Here is a 14,011-nt window from a genome sequence, read left to right on the forward strand (position 1 = left end):
TCAGAGTCTGTGTGGAGGAACATGGGTCAGAGTTTGGTGGAGGGCCATGGGTCAGAGTTTGGTGGAGGAACATGGGTCAGAGTTAACGTGGAGGAACATGGGTCAGAGTTTGTGTGGAGGAACATGGGTCAGAGTTTGGTGGAGGAACATGGGTCAGAGTTTGGTGGAGGACCATGGGTCAGAGTTTGGTGGAGGACCATGGGTCAGAGTCTGTGTGGAGGAACATGGGTCAGAGTTTGGTGGAGGACCATGGGTCAGAGTTTGGTGGAGGAACATGGGTCAGAGTTTGGTGGAGGACCATGGGTCAGAGTTAACGTGGAGGAACATGGGTCAGAGTTTGTGTGGAGGAACATGGGTCAGAGTTAATGTGGAGAAACATGGGTCAGAGTTTGTGTGGAGGAACATGGGTCAGAGTTTGGTGGAGGAACATGGATCAGAGTTTGGTGGAGGAACATGGGTCAGAGTTTGGTGGAGGACCATGGGTCAGAGTCTGTGTGGAGGAACATGGGTCAGAGTTTGGTGGAGGGCCATGGGTCAGAGTTTGGTGGAGGAACATGGGTCAGAGTTAACGTGGAGGAACATGGGTCAGAGTTTGTGTGGAGGAACATGGGTCAGAGTTTGGTGGAGGAACATGGGTCAGAGTTTGGTGGAGGAACATGGGTCAGAGTTTGGTGGAGGACCATGGGTCAGAGTCTGTGTGGAGGAACATGGGTCAGAGTTTGGTGGAGGAACATGGGTCAGAGTTTGGTGGAGGAACATGGGTCAGAGTTTGGTGGAGGAACATGGGTCAGAGTTTGGTGGAGGACCATGGGTCAGGGTTTGGTGGAGGACCATGGGTCAGAGTTTGGTGGAGGAACATGGGTCAGAGTTTGGTGGAGGACCATGGGTCAGAGTCTGTGTGGAGGAACATGGGTCAGAGTTTGGTGGAGGACCATGGGTCAGGGTTTGGTGGAGGACCATGGGTCAGAGTTTGGTGGAGGAACATGGGTCAGAGTTTGGTGGAGGACCATGGGTCAGAGTTAACGTGGAGGAACATGGGTCAGAGTTTGTGTGGAGGAACATGGGTCAGAGTTAATGTGGAGAAACATGGGTCAGAGTTTGTGTGGAGGAACATGGGTCAGAGTTAACGTGGAGGAACATGGGTCAGAGTTTGGTGGAGGAACATGGGTCAGAGTTTGGTGGAGGACCATGGGTCAGAGTTAACGTGGAGGAACATGGGTCAGAGTTTGTGTGGAGGAACATGGGTCAGAGTTAATGTGGAGAAACATGGGTCAGAGTTTGTGTGGAGGAACATGGGTCAGAGTTAACGTGGAGGAACATGGGTCAGAGTTTGGTGGAGGAACATGGGTCAGAGTTTGGTGGAGGACCATGGGTCAGAGTCTGTGTGGAGGAACATGGGTCAGAGTTTGGTGGAGGGCCATGGGTCAGAGTTTGGTGGAGGAACATGGGTCAGAGTTTGTGTGGAGGAACATGGGTCAGAGTTTGTGTGGAGGAACATGGGTCAGAGTTTGGTGGAGGAACATGGGTCAGAGTTTGGTGGAGGACCATGGGTCAGAGTTTGTGTGGAGGAACATGGGTCAGAGTTTGGTGGAGGAACATGGGTCAGAGTTTGGTGGAGGAACATGGGTCAGAGTTTGGTGGAGGAACATGGGTCAGAGTTTGGTGGAGGACCATGGGTCAGAGTCTGTGTGGAGGAACATGGGTCAGAGTTTGGTGGAGGACCATGGGTCAGAGTTTGGTGGAGGACCATGGGTCAGAGTTTGGTGGAGGACCATGGGTCAGAGTCTGTGTGGAGGAACATGGGTCAGAGTTTGTGTGGAGGAACATGGGTCAGAGTTTGGTGGAGGAACATGGGTCAGAGTTTGGTGGAGGACCATGGGTCAGAGTTTGGTGGAGGACCATGGGTCAGAGTCTGTGTGGAGGAACATGGGTCAGAGTTTGGTGGAGGACCATGGGTCAGAGTTTGGTGGAGGAACATGGGTCAGAGTTTGGTGGAGGAACATGGGTCAGAGTTTGGTGGAGGACCATGGGTCAGAGTTAACGTGGAGGAACATGGGTCAGAGTTTGGTGGAGGACCATGGGTCAGAGTTAACGTGGAGGAACATGGGTCAGAGTTTGGTGGAGGACCATGGGTCAGAGTTAACGTGGAGGAACATGGGTCAGAGTTTGTGTGGAGGAACATGGGTCAGAGTTAATGTGGAGAAACATGGGTCAGAGTTTGTGTGGAGGAACATGGGTCAGAGTTTGGTGGAGGAACATGGATCAGAGTTTGGTGGAGGACCATGGGTCAGAGTTAACGTGGAGGAACATGGGTCAGAGTTTGTGTGGAGGAACATGGGTCAGAGTTTGGTGGAGGACCATGGGTCAGAGTTTAGGTTGGTTAGGATTCTAAAAAGAAATCATATTTCTGATGAAGATATTTAGACAACAGGAGGTTTAAATCAAACTACAGCCAGCCTCCATGACACCATGACATCATTAAACATCTCCACAAATATAGAAAACACACTTTCTACATTTAACTTTAGTCAAAATAAATTTATTTTCACCTTTAAAATGTGACGCACTTCTGCTCCGAGCCCACATCCATATTTAACAAATTCTCTACAAAATAAGTTTCAGTTCAAATGTTATATCAACCTGTTGGTCGACTTTTTGACTCAAATGGAGATCTGTTTGGATATATATATATATATATCAAAATAGAAGAATAAGGATGTTATTATTTCAATAAACATAGTGGAGAAGAGTCAGGTCATATCCTCTCAAATATGTGTGTGTGTGTGTGTGTGTGTGTGTGTGTGTGTGTGTCTGTCTGTGTGTGTCTGTGTGTGTGTCTGTGTCTGTGTGTGTGTGTGTGTGTGTGTGTGTGTGTGTCTGTGTCTGTGTGTGTGTGTCCGTGTGTGTGTGTGTGTGTCTGTGTGTGTGTCTGTGTGTGTGTGTCCGTGTGTGTGTGTGTGTGTGTGTGTGTGTGTGTGTGTGTGTGTCTGTGTGTCTGTGTGTGTGTGTGTCCGTGTGTGTGTGTGTGTGTCTGTGTGTGTGTGTGTGTGTGTGTGTGTGTGTGTGTGTGTCTGTGTCTGTGTCTGTGTCTGTGTGTGTGTGTGTGTGTGTGTGTGTGTGTGTCTGTGTCTGTGTCTGTGTGTGTGTGTGTGTGTGTGTGTGTGTGTGTGTCTGTGTGTGTGTGTGTGTGTGTGTGTCTGTGTAAACCCAGCTGAACAGCTGACTCCCGGTGAAATGTTTTAGATATAATATGTAATACATATAATATGTTTGACAACAGCGTCATCTAGTGACAGTTTAAGAGTATAGAAATAGAAGTTATATAACACACATGATGAAATGACAGTCTGAGATTATTAAATGAATAATCAGAATCAGAAGATTTATTGTCATTGTGCAAAATGAACAACGAAATCTTTAGCAGCAGTCCACCCAGTAAAATCTAAAAAGACAAGAAATAAATAGTAAAACAACAGAATTAGAAAGAAGTATACACACTGAAAGTGCTAGTTATTGCACATGGTCTGTATGTGAAGGTCTGATGTGTGTGTGTGCATGTGTGTGTGTGTGTGTGTGCGTGTGTGTGTGTGTGTGTGTGTGTGTGTGTGTGTGTGTGTGTGTGTGTGTGTGTGTGTGTGTGTGTGTGTGTGTGTGTGTGCGTGTGGGGGTGTGTGTGTGTTCAGTGTGGTGATGGCTTGTGAAAAGAAGCTGTTCCTGAGTCTGTTTGTCCTGGTCCTGATTGACCTGTAGCGCCTGCCAGAGGGCAGCAGGTCAAACAGGGGGTAGGCACAGGGTGACCAGACGTCCCGGTTTGACTGGGACTGTCCCGATTTTGAGTGCCCTGTGCTTTCTCAAGTCCAGGATGATCTCCTTGTTCTTTGCTGTGTTCAGAGCCAGGTTGTTAGCCAAGCCCCACTTGGACTACTCCAGGACCTGGTCTCTGTAGGCTGACTCGTCTCCCTCAGAGATTAGCCCCACCACCGTTGTGTCGTAACAAAACTTCAGTATGCTGTTATTATGTTGTTACTATATGTTAGTAAGGTAAACCAAAATACTTCAGATGACTAATGTAGTAGATACGTACTGGATCATCTTAAAGGAAGAGATGGACCCCCCCCAGTAAACTAAAACCTGACCTTTCTGGCCTTCCTTGATGAAATCATCAATGATGTCATCGTATGAAATCTGCTCCCCTATTGAGTTATTGATATTGATGACGGCAAGGCCAGTGATCCGTTCCTGGGACATGGTGACCTCAGGTATGACTTGATCAACTTTAGTTTGGAAAAGCTCCTCTCTCCTGGAGCCCCAGTGACTGACAGGGACGGACTGGGACCAAAACTGGGCCCTGGGACCAGACCGACCCACCACATAAGATCACAAATAGGAGCCTGCAGCTGCTGGCGGCGCTGATCTGCCAATTCCCCACACAGTGAAATGATCGATAACAGAAAACCGCTTCGCGGCGCAGTGGATTTATTTTTTTTTTTTTTAAGTTCTCGTGTCGCCCCCTCATGTGACATGAAAAAATGCTGCCCCGGGCGGTTGCCTGGTTCACCCGTACCAAAAACTGCCCCTGCCTGCCATGGTTCAACTGCATGGCACTAATAATTCAACCTGTATATTCAAAAAAAAATTACCTTGATAAGGAAGTTTATTCCTTCCGCACCATCTTGCCTCCTGTATTCCTTTGGCATGAATTACAGATACTTCTTTCCTGTTTTTTTCTCCACTTGGGTCTTCACCTGTGTATGAAGGAAATAAATATGATGTATATTCAGACCTTGGGTGTGGAGGTTGTGAAGAATGAAGGTAGATAGAATCTCACCTGATGACAAAGATCCTGAATGCTCCGGACATCTTTGCGATTGTGTCAAGGTCCGTTGAAGTTAACAGAGAAGTCAACTGTCTGCGTTTACGTGTCTCAACTGTTTATCACATAAGCATGTACAGTATTTATAGAGAGTAACACCCCCCCCCCGAGAGCTACACCTGTCAGGTGGTTCCCCTGCATGTTGGACAGAGAGCAAAGGGAGGAGGAGGGAGAGACAGGGGATGACAACTAGGTGGAGGAGGAGGAGGAGGGGGAGGAGGAGGGGGAGGGGGAGGGGGGGGAGGAGGAGGAGGAGGAGGGGGAGGGGGAGGAGGGGGAGGGGGAGGATGGAAGAAGAGGAAGGAGAGTCATCTCTGATGAGATCAGGGCCATACTTATTCATCATGTGATCAACCACGGATTGACCAATGAGAGAAGACCATCTTGAGTAGCTTTACAGTGGCCTCCATACTTCAAACCTTCAGAAATGAGAACAGGCATGAAACTATCTAATGACTATTTCAGCATTACTAATCAGACACACACACACACGCACGCACGCACGCACGCACGCACGCACACACGCACACACACACGCACACACACATATTCTTTATTCTAAAAATGATACCTTTGGTTTCCATATGTTTGTAGTTGTGTCTTCTTGTTTCTTACTACTGTAGACATCACTGAGCTATTCTTACTAACGTGGTTTTTGACCAATAACTATTTCCTGTTTTACTGTAACATTATATTGTTGTTTCCAACCCTCTCAGCTGATGACTTTCTCTCTAGAACATTATAAATGGAGATATAAGCCTATGAAAGATAAAAGAGCTTTATATTTAGAACAACAGTGTGTACCAAAATTATTTGTTATATCCAAAAATTACTGTTATGAAAAAGTATTTGCCATTTGATGTAAATTCTTCATGTTGAGATGTGTTTATGGTATTCTGAATGAAGTTTTTCATGTTGAAGGAGATGTGAGGAATTTTGCATTTTGTGTGTAGAGTTTTTGAAAACGTGTGTAAGCAGTTGGATAAAACTGTAATAACATTTTAAATCATGACTTGTGTTCTGAAAATAGAGGCCAAGTCTATTCCTGTGTCCACTCACTAAATTATCTTTTAAAGTGAAAAACATCATCATGTGTGAAATTCAGACAGGATCTAAACATCCTCTCTGTCAGTTCACTCCTCCTCTAACGGGGGAGTTAGTCTGTTTAGATGTGTAATTATTGTACTATGACTATGATTTATGTGTAATTATTGTACTATGACTATGTTTTATGTGTAATTATTGTACTATGACTATGATTTATGTGTAATTATTGTACTATGACTATGATTTATGTGTAATTATTGTACTATGACTATGTTTAGTGTGTAATTATTGTACTATGACTATGATTTATGTGTAGTTATTGTACTATGACTATGTTTTGTGTGTAATTATTGTACTATGACTACAATTTGTGTGTAATTATTGTACTATGACTATGATTTATGTGTAACTATTGTACTATGACTATGTTTTGTGTGTAATTATTGTACTATGACTATATTTTGTGTGTAATTATTGTACTATAACTATGTTTTGTGTGTAATTATTGTACTATAACTATGACTGACTGGTAGCATGTGTTTTCTTGTACCAAAAACAATATAAAATCCTGTTACCGATACTTAGAATATCTGTGATCTAGATTCATGTTTTCATATCTATGATGAGAAGTGTGTAAATATTTGTAAAAAAGAGAAAAGAGAAGTTATTTTATGGAGGTGATGGAAGTGAAGTGCCTTTTATTTTTTACTCCTGAATCTGTTTTTATGATGTTTAAAAACTCTGATGTAATAAAATGTTTAGAGTGACGGTGTTGTTGTTGTTGTTGTTGTTGTTGTTGTTGTTGTTGTTGTTTGTGTGTGTCGACACTAGATAGCGCTGTCGGAGAATATGAATGTTTTTAGGTTTATTTTTGGGTCTTAACTCTTGTGTTGTCTTCCAAAAACTGTAAATCAAAACTTTTTCTGACGTTTTTGTCTCTTTTTTTTAACACTTTGGGCGTTTTAAAAAAAAATGTATTTTACGTTCAACACTTCTTTTCATTTCCATGTTTAAACACCAGTAACACCAACTTCTTATAGTTTTACACTTATTTCTGAACGTCATGCATTTATATGAATTTAGACCTTAGATTCTTGAGTTAAAAAAGCAGAAATTCTGAATGATTTAGACTTAAAACATTTAGCAGAGATCTGATCTTTTGTTCTACTTGTGATTGCGTTGCATGAAATCATCCGTCTGTATTATCTTGGGGTTATTATAATTAAATGTTTAAATGAAATCATATTTCTGATGAAGATATTTAGACAACAGGAGGTTTAAATCAAACTACAGCCGGCCTCCGTGGTGTTATAATACACCATGACATCATTAAACATCTCCACAAATATAGAAAACATACTTTCAACATTTCACCATTAAAATGTGATGCCCCGAGCCTACATCCATATTTAGCAAATATATTACATATATTACAAAAATAAGTATTATTATTTCAAATTCAGTTAAAATGTTATATCAACCTGTTGGTCAATATATATATATATATATATATATATATATATATATATATATATATATATATATATATATATATATATATATATATAATCTAGTCTGTGGTTTGTGCTTTTCAGCTGAGAAACAGAATCAAAATAGAACAATAAGGGTTTTATTTCTATAAACATTGTGGAGACATAGAACAGAGAATGTGCTGTCGGCTCATATCCTCTCAGATATTTTTTATTTAATAAGACTTTATTCAGATTCAATTTGTATGGTGATTAGGCAGAGTACAAGTACACATCCTATGTTTCCCTTTACATATATAAAGAGTACAGTGTAACTCAGATGATAGTGGCAGTAATCTCTCCTTAATTCAAATCATCTGGAGTTAAAGTCATCACCAGAGTCGGTCAGTTAACACAAATCTTCTCTCATGTTGGTTTGTTTGACAGAAGAAAACTGTATTAATAAATGCTGCTGCAAGATGCAACTTCAGAACACTTCCAGTGTCAGGAAAATCAATTCTAGTGAACAATCAATAAGTCCCAAACTCTGTAGGATAGTGGCAGAATATTTATTTGGGTTAAAGGACATTGTGAGGAACAGGAAAATCAATTCTGTAAAAGAAATATAAATCATTTTAAAGCTTTAATATTAGTTCATTCCACCAAATATCTTCATCTCTCAGCGTTAAAACATTCAGAATGTTAATGTTAATGTCAATGTTAAATAATTTCAGAATAAAGAAGCAGAAGATTTTAACAAGAGACTGCAGCCTTTAAGTGTTTTACTGGTGAGACTGGTTCTGGGATCAGTGAAAAGGTTCGAGGGGACTGTCTTTGGTCTGATTCTCCAGTACACCACACAGCTCAACCCTCTCTTCTTCGAGAGATTGGACGACGTCCAGATGAATGTAGTTCGCTCCTCCAACATGAACCTGCAAGAAGAAAAGAGGAACATTAGATGTCTGAACACATGTATTCATGTTGATCTGGTGATGTTGAGCAGTGAGGATCTTCTACACACACACACACACACACACACACACACACACCTGCCATGGTTCAACAGCATGTCACAAATAATTCTACCGGTATAGTAAAGACATATCTATTTACCTTGATGAGGTAGCGTCTTGCTCCGAGCCATTCTTGCCTCCTGTATTCATATGCTGTGTATTCCACATACTTCTTTCCTGTCTTTTTCTCCACCTGGGTCTTCACCTGTGTATGAAGGAAATAAATATGATGATAATTCAGACCTTGGGTGTGGAGGTTGTGAAGAATGAAGGTAGATAGAAGCTCACCTGATGACAAAGATCCTGAGTTTCCTTAGTGGCGTCTGCTGTCTGACCGTATCCTCCGACCGTGTGTGTCTGTGCCATTGTGTCAATGTCCGTTGAAGTCAACAGTGAAGTCAACTGTCTGCTTGTTCGTGTCTCAACTGTTTATCACATACAGTATGCATGTATTTATAGAGAGCTCCACCTGTCAGGTGGTTCCCCTGCATGTTGGGTGTAGCTGTATGATTAACAACCCTTTTGTTCCTCCTATGAATTCCTTTCTAAATTCTAGTTGAGGATTTTCAACAAAAGGATGTTTGAAATCTTATCAGATTTTCATTGTTGTACAGAACTAAAATTCAAAAACTAATATTGTTTTGATGTGAAATGATGATGCAGCATTAAGTGTGTTGACCTGAACTAAAACATTAACAGTAGACTTCTCACATCAACATTTAATTCAAATAATCAATGTCTAAGTCTGATGTAGGAGTTCAAACAAATGAACAATCAGTTCAGTAAAGTCATGTTACTAAGTTAACACACACAATACTCCCCCCTTACAACAACAACCAAGAGGGTTCATAAAGGAATGTAAATTAATTAAAGTATCAGTGAGGTCAGCAGATGCTACATGAACATTTAAAGAGGTTATTTCTGTGGAGGAAGTTTCTTATTGCAGCCGGGATGTATTTCAAAAAGGTACAAGATGAAACAAATAAAGACAGTCGAAGACTAAACCAAGTTAGGTTTTTGTATTTTATTATAAACTTGCAAGAATATAGGAGTAACACAATTTCACAAAAGGCTCAGGAGCCCAGTGTGGGAAACCGTATTCAACGAATAAGAAAAAGCACCCAGTATATATGCATCTCCAGTGAGATAGAAAGACATGCCCCCCCCTTTCTAAACATGACTCATCATTTCTTACAATCAAACACAGTCGGACATTCAGGAGCCACTTCTCTTCTTCCCCTCTGTACCACTTTCTACCCCAAGGTTAGACATCCCGTTCATCTCAACTATGTGAGAAGTCTCGACTATCCACGGAGAAATAACAGATAGTTTAGGGGGACCTTGTAGCCCCCATCTGTTCAGAGTCAGACATTACGGTCCCAGACTTTGTGGCTCTTACTTTCAACATGTGAGAATAAGAAAAACTCACTTTCAGCATTTTGAGACAAAGTCAAACAGAAATAAGACAATATAAAGAATCATGCTTACATATAATTTTGCCATTATATTTCCAAAAACTGGTTTTATATTTTCAATATTCACCTGTGTTTCTTTCCATAAATGAAGACATTTTTCACAATAAATTGAAAAAAAGTCTCAAAACATTGTCAAAAAGCCAAATAAATGACAGAAAGAGGAGGAAGGACCAAACATGTTGGCTGAGAGGTGAGAACATCTACAGGAGAATACATATTTAAACTGTATGTATGTATATATATATATATATATATATATATATATATATATATATATATATATATATATATATATATATATATATATATATATATATATATATATAGATATATATATATATATATATATTATTTAACTGTCACTCGGGTATAGCTTTATATAAATTAAGAAATACCATAAATTCACCAGAATGCAGAAAGTGAAGTATTTAAAGTTATTTTTTTATTCAAACTTCTTCCCAGAGTCCTGCCAGGGACCCTGTTGATCTTTAATGGGTTGACTTCCTCAGAACTGATCAAAACCTTTAATTCACTTATAGAGACCTGAAACATAACAGTGTTGTAATGCTCCGTTTAATATTTTAACATCAATATATACAGCAAGTAAAGACAGGATACTAGATTGATAAAAATCAGGCTTGAGTCTTGTTGCCCAGGGCACATGAAATGGTTAATCCGGCCCTGCATGCACACACACACATACAGAGACAGTAACAGACAGACACACACACTAAAGGTCCCGACACACCGAGCCGATAATCGGTCGTCTGACCGTCTGGCGAGGTCGGTGGCTCGAGTCTGTTCGGTGTGCTCCATGCCGTCGTCTGTCTGAGGGGCCGTCAGCCTTCATTTTGGCTGATTTGACATGTATAATCGGGGGGGCGGGTACTGCCGGCAGTCAGACTCAATGAGCCATCTGATTGGTGGAGATCTAACCAGGAAACGGGGCGCGGGATGAGTGTGACTTTAGTCTCTCAAAATCTGAGTAAAATCTTTTAAACTGACCTTTGTTGATCTGAAATGAAGACAGATTCAGCAACTGCACGGCCTATTTCTCTCTTCAAATGTTTTCAGAAACACGTTTCGGTGAACTATTTTAGTCCAACATGAGCTTGTTAAGGAGGGTTCAGTTTTAGAGGTTGATGGCCATCGTCATGGGGCATAGAAAAGCCACAGAGAAATTCAGTCCATTCAATGAAGATTTATTCAATAAAGGTGGTGAGGCAAATGATAATGGATAACATTACAGGATAGAACAGAAGACAGACACACATGGGTTGGAGAATCTGGGAAGAAACTAAATAGAAATTAGAACTTAAAGTCAATATTCTGACATCATCATAAAGTAATTAGATACATTAAAGCTGTCATTCAAATAGACACATTATCAAGAAATAAAAGGTGCAAAGTAAAACTCATCTTACCAGCTGCCGCCCCATGTGAAGGTGTTGAAAAGAGTGACTGAGAGGGAGTGCAGTCTTTAAATAAGGAGTGACCAGGTGAACTCAATCAGGTAATTAGGGTGGAAGCAAAAGCCAATCAGTTGTGAAAACAGGGGAGGAAAGGAAGTGAGGTACAGGAAGTGAGGTAAGTGTAGAAAGCAAGTGTCAAAATAAGATAAAAATAGGAATCTTTAGTACAGAGATCGTATTCTGAACGAACCGCCATGACAGTCTGACTGTGAATTTCTGGAGAAACCAGACTCACGTGACACGTTCGTCCAATCAGCTGCCGGTTTTCATTTTTGGGCGACAATACAGCAATAGTACAGCGCCGCCTGCCTTGCTGTGCTCCGAGGCATTTTTTTGACAAACTCGGGGAGACTGATCATTTCAACTGCCTTTTCTGCCAACAGAGAACAGACTCAGTGAATGATTGGATGCATCAGCAGCTTGATAATATTTGTGATTTTTTTGCAGTTTGTCAACGAGCATAGACAAAACAACGAAGAAGCAATCAGACAGCAGCTGAAAGACTTCATCGATACACTGAGGGGGGGTAACAAACCTCTGGTCTCCAGAACCATCTGTGTCTCTCAGAGTAGAAGCCCAGGTTCAGTCAGGTACTACGGAGTCTCCATGTCCACTGATGGCTTTGTAGCCCGGAAAATCCTGATTGGTGCTTCCTGTCTTAGGAACTGGGAAAGATACGTATGTAGCTGGAGCAGTGATGACCTTCTATCCAGAGCCAGGTATTCAGGGATTTGTCAAAAAGGATTTGATCTCTATGACGGAAGTTCAAAGCCTCCTTGTAGAAAATGTCAGGAGTTGTTTGGTTTGACACCAGGGACAACAACAGGGGCCATAAATGACAGAGTCCCCCGTGGCAACTGTGCTGAAGCTGAAAGTCTGAGGAAGTTGTTTCTAAAGGATGGAGTAGTTAGAGAACAAGCACGACCAACATCTGTAATGTACAGAGAGAAGAACACAAATCGGGCTGAAAAAAGCGTCCTTTAAATGCTTAGAACTTTAGTGTCCAGCCCTACTGAACAATGGAGTGGTGGTTTCTACCCCCCAGACTAGATTTGATTCTTTCCCGATACATGAGTGAGATTTTCATTAAATCTAATTTAAAAAATAGAATCTGTGGAAATTAAAAGCTTTTTAAAATTTTCGCAAAAAATCACGATACATTCGTTAACTGATTGGTTTTGCCAAACGTAGATTGAATATTAAATATTGATGCGTACACTTCATACGGTCCTTTATTACCCAGTGACCAGATCTCCTTTAAGATGATTCTTTATCAAGCAGCAGAGATCAGTGTAGAAGTTGTTACTGAACGGGGAGGTCATGTGATCACAGCTGTTAATATTTCCTGCTAATGCTCCAGCTACTTACTACCATAACAATAAAGATATGAATGCATTGATGGAAAACATAGTAAACCAAATGTGTCAACAACACATCTCTTCCTCCTGAACTTTGACTACCAAGATGATGATATTAATGATATTAATAGTGACTGTCCTATCTGAAGCTGATGTTCTTCTCTGGGATTCTGGCTGTTCTGACTTTATCTTCATGGCTGAATGAACTCATTAGAGTCTCTTCACATCAAATCTAATGAAATGTGTCAACTGTTGGAGTAAAGCATGCAGAAGATGGAAACCATAAATCTATCATGTTGTTGACAATAAAATGATGCTGATGAAAACTCTGGTTCTACAACTAGTTGTGATTTGATCTCCTAACCTCCTCTCAAGAAGAGATTCTTTGTCTCTGTGAACAAAACTATTTACTTCTTACAAAATAACTCCTGTTGGGATTTGAAAATATAAATAAAGTTGAGTTGAAAACTGGAGTAATTTCAGAGATAGTTGTTCCATCAGTCATAGAAACTAACCTTTAACTTCACTTATAGAGACCTGGAACATAATAACCAGGTTGTAATAATACAGACAGTAAAGACAGGATACTAGTAAAATCAGTTCTTGTTCAACTTTTAATAACTGTGAAAAAGAGAGAGTTCACTTCTATAGAAACCTCTCCTGTTAAAGAATGTTATTGTTATTGGTAACAGACACACACACATGCACACATACACACACACACACACACACACACACACATACACGCACACACACAGACACACACACATGCACACATACACACACACACACACACACACACACACACACACACACACACACACACACACACTCACACACGCGCACACACACACACACGCGCAAAGTCACCGTTTCTGGGTTACTGGACTACAAAATGCTGAGGCCCTGATGGAGCTCCAGGGCCTGCAGCTAGCCGCGATCTTTACCCATAGGATTGAAGGGACAGTAGCAGCTAACGAAACCCCTAATGTTCACAAAAATGCATTAAATTGAAATCGGACACAAGCGCTAGCTTGGTAAGACCTTAGGATAACTGTTCTATAAGTGGCGTGACGAAATTCAAACTGTAGCTAGCTAGCTAGCCTCGATCTTTAGCTAGCCATAGGATTGAAGGGACACTAGCAGCTAACGAAACCCCTCACATTCACAAAAATGCATTACATTGAAATCTGACACAAGCGATAGCTTTATATGACCTTATGGTAGCTGTTATATAAGTGACGTGACAAAATTCAAACTGTATTATATATTATAGTTATGCCGGCAGCCGGACAGCTCCACGG

General features: G+C 41.0%; 2 long non-coding RNA genes across 2 annotated transcripts; one reads left to right on the top strand and one right to left on the bottom strand.

The window, feature by feature from the left end:
* Positions 1 to 7,967: 7,967 nt before the first annotated feature.
* On the top strand, positions 7,968 to 13,207 carry LOC116055820. Its single transcript, XR_004106407.2, has 3 exons — positions 7,968 to 8,090; positions 8,390 to 8,391; positions 13,197 to 13,207. It is a non-coding gene; the product is annotated as an uncharacterized LOC116055820 (long non-coding RNA).
* LOC118495483 lies at positions 8,578 to 8,846 on the bottom strand. The gene is made up of 2 exons (XR_004897922.1): positions 8,691 to 8,846; positions 8,578 to 8,607 (listed from the first exon to the last, which is right to left on the bottom strand). It is a non-coding gene; the product is annotated as an uncharacterized LOC118495483 (long non-coding RNA).
* Positions 13,208 to 14,011: the final 804 nt, after the last annotated feature.

Source organism: Sander lucioperca, chromosome 7, assembly GCF_008315115.2.
Source record: "Sander lucioperca isolate FBNREF2018 chromosome 7, SLUC_FBN_1.2, whole genome shotgun sequence".
Lineage (NCBI taxonomy): Eukaryota > Metazoa > Chordata > Actinopteri > Perciformes > Percidae > Sander > Sander lucioperca.